This window comes from Lygodium microphyllum, chromosome 13 (assembly GCF_053477565.2).
Source record: "Lygodium microphyllum isolate KBCC chromosome 13, Lygodium_microphyllum_v1.1.10, whole genome shotgun sequence".
NCBI lineage: Eukaryota > Viridiplantae > Streptophyta > Polypodiopsida > Schizaeales > Lygodiaceae > Lygodium > Lygodium microphyllum.
The window spans coordinates 38724305-38731213 of NC_141147.1; the positions used below are offsets into that span (position 1 = coordinate 38724305).

The window sequence follows — 6909 nt, forward strand, 5'->3', positions numbered from 1 at the left end:
AACATTATGGACCTATGCTATGGAGATGGCAAACAAGGGAAAATTTCAGCAGAGTGTTTTGACTAGTGTAGGTTCTAGCATCAGATCTGAGACAGGCTGGGATTCGCATGTTGACAGGTACACTATTTATACCTACTTGGCTAAGTCTTAGGGAGTAGATGTACTTGTTGAGGAGAAGTGTAAGAGGGATGAAGAGAATCGAAATGCAGCTAAAAAGAGTAGAGGGGGTGAGTTTGTTACTCCACCTACTGCAGGGCCGTCTTTGAGACCAGGGCCGGAACGACAGATGGAAGATGCTCAGAAGAAAGAAAAGAGGCAAGAGCCTAGAGAGAGAAAGCAGCCAAGGTTTAGATTGATATCCGATATTGAGACATCTACAGACATGAAGAAAATCTTTAATGACAAGATACTTGGCAGTGAGGTGACTTTTACTATTTCTGAGGTTTTGGGCATCTCGAAAAGAGAGTTTCAAGATCAGTTCCAAGAAGTCTTGAAGAGGAAAAGACATGCATTGCCTACTACTGATACACATGAGTTTTGATTGGGGAGTTGGATGAGGATGAGGATGAGGTTATGGTTGAGAATGCTTCTGTTTTTCCGCAGACAGAGAAGAGGGTTCAGCCTATGCATTATGTTGAAACTGATGACCCTATCTTGATACCACGTAGTCATTTTTCTCGGAGTCATTGGGCTAGGGCAACTATAGAAATAATGGTAAAAATTGGAGAGAAACAGGTGCCTTATGTTGCTTTGGTGGATCATGATTCAGAGATTAATCTCATAGTTCGTGGAGTTTATGAAAGTAATAGATGGTCTATGGATGCAGAGCATGGGTGGTGTATGAGAGCCGCCAACAACATTGCAGGTGCTTTGTATGTTGCCTGTCCCAGTGTCAGGATTTCTATTGGAGATGTAGAGGAGGATTTCCATTTCTTTGTGTAGGATTCATGCTCTTACCCCATAATCCTTGGACAACCATTCATCACAAAGATGCACACGGAGACGAAAGTAATGGATGATGGATCTGCTTATGCACGGATTTGCAATAAAGATGGTATGAGAGCAGTCCATTATGACTGTGTGTGTAAACCATGCAAGAAACAAAGATACTCTTTGAGATGCACCTTTGCCCACTGTGAGGGATTCGGGTTTTCATTAGGTACCGCTGTTCCGAGAGACAACCGTGGTACAGAGCAGAGGAGATTGGAGTTCTCGCCTCTTGGCAGTAGTGTTTTCTCCTCCAATTTTGTTGGAATTTCAGCAAACAGTTTGATGAGTTATCAGAAGATTTCTAAGTTGCCTAGAGGTTCCAGGCAGTACATATGCAGGAAGGAGAAAAATTTGAAAAATGCAGGTATTTTAGAGGATGATGAGCATATAGATGGGATGTATGATAGTATGGTTTGTGCAGATACGATGACAGAGATGGAAAATATGCTAAAAACTAATATGCAGAGTTTTCACAGTAATGTATCAATGCAGTCCCTGGACATGTTTCATGAAATCTCAGATTTTGTGTCACAGATAGAGTCAGAGGCTGAGGTGAATCAGCAAAAAGTGTTGAGTGTTGAAGAAATTTAGCAAATAGAGTTTCCTGCTGATTATGATTAGCCTATAGAGACACAGGGGGCTGAAAACTTTCAGCCAACAGAGTTTACTGCTAAAATATTTCAGCATCCAAAGTTTAGGGTTATTCCCATGCAGTCCATAGAGCAGAAGGCTGAGGATATTTAGCCCCAGAGTGAAGAATTGCTGATTTACAGCAAGATTTGAGTAATGCCGAGGATCATAATGAAGCCAGGGTTGACACAAAATACAAGACTGTGGATAAGAAGGTGAAGCCGATAGCTGTACTGCTTCCACCTGACAGTGATCAGCAAATAGAGAGGGCTACCAAACAACCAATTTTGAGGAATCTAGAGTATATAGGCCATAAATTTTCAGCAAAGACTCTTGCTGAATTAAAAATTGGAAATGGTGATTTCTTGCTACCCTCAGAGAAGCAATGCTTTTAGGATATGATTGAGCGACATGGAAGGGGATTTGCTTTTTTCTCGCATGAGATTGGATGTGTGAATCTAGATATTGTTGCTCCTATGGTGATCTTTACTATTCCTCATATTGCATGGAACCTCTGACCTAATCTAGTGCCTAGGGCACACCTGCCAAAGCTAGTTGACTTGCTGAATGAGAAAATCAGGATGGGAATCCTAGAGCCTTTATCTGCACCATACTCAAATAGGTGGTTTACGTTTCCAAAGAATAATGGTACTCTTCGATTTATATAAGACATGCAGCCCAGTGAACAGAGTTACTATTAGGAATGGTGGTATAGGTCTAGTTGTGGATGAGTTTGCAGAAGCATTTGCTGGACATGCCATCTATTCTTTAGGTGATTTGTACTCGGGATATGATCAGTTTCAGTTGGCTTTGGAAAGCAGGGACATAACCACTATGAGAACTCCTATTGGGCTTGTCAGGATGTGTACCTTGCCTCAAGGTGCCACTAATTCTGTTGCGCATATGATGAATGCCATGCATAAGGTCCTTCGTGAGTACATACCTCAGCTTTTTATGCCTTTCTTAGATGATGTGCCCATTAAGGGGTGTGCAGAAGAAGAGAAGAATGAGAGTCTAAATGAGCAGGGATGTAGATACTTTGTGGCTGATCATATTTCAGCTTGTGAAAAGATTTTGGCTAGGTTAGAAGAAGTGAAGTTGACACTATCAGGGCAAAAATCTATTTTTGGAGTAAATGAGGTTGTCATTGTTGGACATATGTGTGGGTATTATGGCAGAAAACCTTCACCTGAGAAGGTGGATGCTATAGGCAAGATTACGGAGTATTGTTCTTCCACTTCAGAGGTACGGAGATTCATTGGAGCCTGTGTGTTTTACATGATTTGGATACCCCATTTTGCACACATAGCATATTGTTTATATTAGCTGCTTCGAAAGGGATATCAAATTTTTTTGGGATGAGAGCCACACTAGAGCCAAGCGGAAATTGAAGAAGTTATTGCAGATTCTTTGGAAGATGGTGAAAAGATGGTTTGGGCTGTACATAGTCAGACATGTCTTTGACAATGCAACATATGGGCTAACAGAATTGGATGGAACAGTGCTTAGAGTGCCCATTGCAGGAAAAAGAATCAAGATTTTCAAGAAAAGAGATGATGAGGATTATGCATTGGAAAAATTTGCAAGATAAGAGCAACAAGAAGAAACTCCAATAGAAGAGACAGATGATATGATAGATAATCTTGCTTATATAATAGAAATACACAATGGAGAGATTGATCTGTTCATGGATCTTGACGACAATGATCATGGGTAGTTGGCCCATCCGGAGGATGCGCTGGATCAGAGGGGGTGGATGTCGTACTGCTGCGCATCTGAGGTGTGGAATCCACCAAAAAGTTGTGTGTGTGACATTTGTTACTTTGTACATACTTAGTCGTTGTGTTTGCATTTTTTTTCTATGTGCCAGTATAGTGGAGAGGAGTTTGGAAGTGAATATATTTGTGGGAAGCATAGTGGTGGATATGTTTGGGAAGTTTGGATCAGTTTCAGAAGCATTAGAAGATCGATTACCATCTACCTTGGATCTTGTAATGGAGGTTCTTGAAGTTGAAAAGCTAAGGGCTGCAACAACAGAGGTCATTAAGGAAGAGCATCCAGTCCTCCTCATAGAAGCTCCACTGAATCCCAAGGCCAATAGAGAGAAGATGACACAAATAATGTTTGATACATTCAATGTGCCTGCTATAACTGCTGGATTTTTTTTTTTGGTAATATAAGGAATTGCAGTTGCTCAGATCAACAACTTAACTGATAAGGCCGCAGACAGTCATCACAGGGCTTCTCCCAATTCCTTCTTTCAGGATGTGCTTTCACAAAGGCAGTTGCATATAAGATTCTTATCTAATACAAATGCTTGGTAGACTAAAGGTATGCAGAACTCAGAAGAAGAATGCTAGTTGATCATCATGCCATGGAGGCCATAGGTCATCCATCGCACGGTGCACTTCTACAAAGACAGACATCATCCTACTCCAAGGCTTTGAAATGTACTTTGCAACATTACAAGTTAAGTTCTGTTATATTTGAAGCCTATGCATGGTATAGTCAAAGTTTTGAAGGGTGCAACTAAGTTTTGGAGTGGTGGATCTTTAAAAGTCAAAGCTTGTATCCATGTCCATTGTTGATGGAAGGACCAGAGACTGAACTTACTTTAGCAGTGATCAAGCCGGATGCTGTTCAGTCAGGTCATGTTGAGAGAATTTTGCACACTGTGAAGACTCAAGGCTTTGTTGTTGTGACGTCCACTCATATTCAGCTTACTCCTGTTAGAGCCGAGGAATTCTATGAGCACCTTGAAGGAAGTGACTCCTATGAGAAGCTTGCACGCTTTTTGAGCAGTGGAACTATCCATGCATTTGTCCTCGGCAACAGAAAGTAGCAAACTAGCCAACATCTTATGTTCTATAACACATATGCCAAGGTTCTACCAACAACTCTGCATTCTCTGCAGATGGCTTGTATTTAGCGAGTGTTGGACGAGATGGCTATCTCAGAGTTTTTGATTTTGAGACTGAATAGCTAATCTATGGAAGCAAAAGTTATTTTGGTGCCCTTCTCTGCTGCTCTTGGAGCCTAGACAGCAAGTATGTCGTCTTGATTGGAGGTGAAGATGACCTTGTTCAGGTTTGGAGTATGGAGGATCGTGCTGTTGTAGCTTGGGGTGAAGGGCACAACTCTTGGGTGAGTGGTGTTGTATTTGATTCATTTTGGACACCCCCTGCTTCAGATGGTACTGGGGATACAGTTACATATCGATTTGGTTCTGTTGGACAGGACACTCAACTACTTTTATGGGACCTCTCAATGGATGAGGTTGTGGTGCCACTCCACAAATTGGGTCCTTCAGGAGGTTCACCCACATACAACAGTGCTAGTGGACAGTCTACTCATTGGGACAATGCACATCCAATTGGAATCTTACAACCACCTCCTGTAAGACGTGAAGTGCCAAAATTGGCACCTGTTGTTGCCCATCGTGTACATGTGGAACCCCTGTTAGGTTTGATATTTACCAAGGATTCCATCCTAACAGTTTTCCATGAAGGGCATGTCAAAAATTGGGAGAAGGCTGCTTTTTTGGTAAAAAAGGGGGGTTATTGTAGGCCGCCTGGGGAAGAAAAAGCAGATAGAAAGCATGTGTGTCTTCCAAGTTCCTGGGCGCGAGGAGAGAAAAGGGAAGTGGAAAAAGAAAAGGGAGATAGATTTTACCGGCCTGGGGGGGAAAACGCAGGAAAACAGGGGATCAAATGGAAGAAAAAGGTGGTTGTATCAGATCGTGTAGTGGATTTCCCCTGCTGCCTTGTCACAGGTGAGTATGGTTGGACTAAAAATATGGAGAGGATCATGAAGGCACAGGCTCTTCGTGACACCTCCATGTCCAGCTACATGTCTAGTAAAAAGACTATGGAGATCAACCCTGAGAACCCCATCATGGAGGAATGTTTGCAGAGTGTTCATTATGGACAACTGTGAGGAGCTTATCCCTAAGTACCTGAGTTTCGTAAAGGGAGTGGTCAACTGAAGACCTTCCTTTGAACATTTCTCGTGAGATGTTGCAGCAGAATAAGCTCCTGAAGGTCATTAAGAAGAATCTGGTGAAGAAGTGCATGGAGTTGTTCTTTGACATCGCTGAAAACAAAGAAGACTACAATAAGTTCTACGAGGCTTTCTCCAAGAACATCAAACTTGGAGTACATGAAGACAACCAAAATCGTGCCAAACTCGCAGAGCTTCTGTGCTACCACTCCACAAAGAGTGGGGATGAGATGACAAGCCTCAAGGACTATGTGAACAGGAAGAAGGAGGGCCAGAAAGATATCTACTACATCTTAGGAGAGAGTTGCTGTAGCTCATGTCTGATTCTGACTCCATGAGTAAGTGCAGTACTTTTTAGTGGTTCAAAAGGAACTTCTTCAGGTGCAACCCTGTAGAGCTTCCACCAGTGCTACAAGCCACTTGATGGAGTGTTCCTCTCTAAAATAGCAAGAGTCTAGTCTTCAGCATAGAGATTATCTTAGTGCTTCCTATACAATACTGATCAGCAACAAACAACATGCAGAGTGTTTCTCTCTGAAATAGCAAGAAGGGACGTGAAGGAATTCAGTTTTTGAATGGCCAGTTTATAAATCATATTTTTTTTAAAAAATGAAGCTAAAGCTGTTGATGTTTAACAGGGTTGTAATCAAATGGGTGAAGTGTAGCTAGTATTGCATACATTCAGGTCTATTTGCCACATTCAAGAGACCAAAAGGCTTGAACAAGTTGATTATAGGGCCATTATCCAAAATTGAGGTGACCTTTTTTCAAATTGAATAGTGATCTTGCTTGATTGATCTTCTATCCTGAAATTAGTCAAGGTCCTCTGTGGTCGCGACTTTGCTTTTGAAAACCCTTCGACACCGTGATCTAGCTAATTAAAGGGGAGCTAAAAGCTCTACCCCGACACCTATGGACCTCTTATTGCTCAAGTGTTTCGAACCAAGAGGCCATGGCTACCTCTCACATAGCCGACACACAATTCCTACCTTACGGGTGTAGTGAGCTTACCTTGATGCTCGATCGAGTACCCTCCTCTTTCTTGCACACCGGTAGCTCCACGATCCTTAAGGCAAGCTCAAGCAACCTCAATCCCTCTCCCATGAGCTTCATCCTCCATAGCCACACGCAAGACAAGAGAAGAGAAGAGAGGATGGGAAGATGAAGAGAGAAGATGGAGAGCTTCTTCTCCAAGATCCCTCACTCTCACACAATCACTCCCTCACTCCCTCACACTCTCTCAATCCCTCTCTCAAGCACAAGAAAGAAGGCAAGAAACAAGAGAAGAAG

General features: G+C 42.3%; 1 pseudogene; it reads left to right on the top strand.

Annotated features, from left to right (window-relative positions):
- The first annotated feature begins 4497 nt into the window (after positions 1 to 4497).
- LOC148026531 (putative catabolite repression protein creC) lies at positions 4498 to 5556 on the top strand (annotated as a pseudogene).
- Positions 5557 to 6909: the final 1353 nt, after the last annotated feature.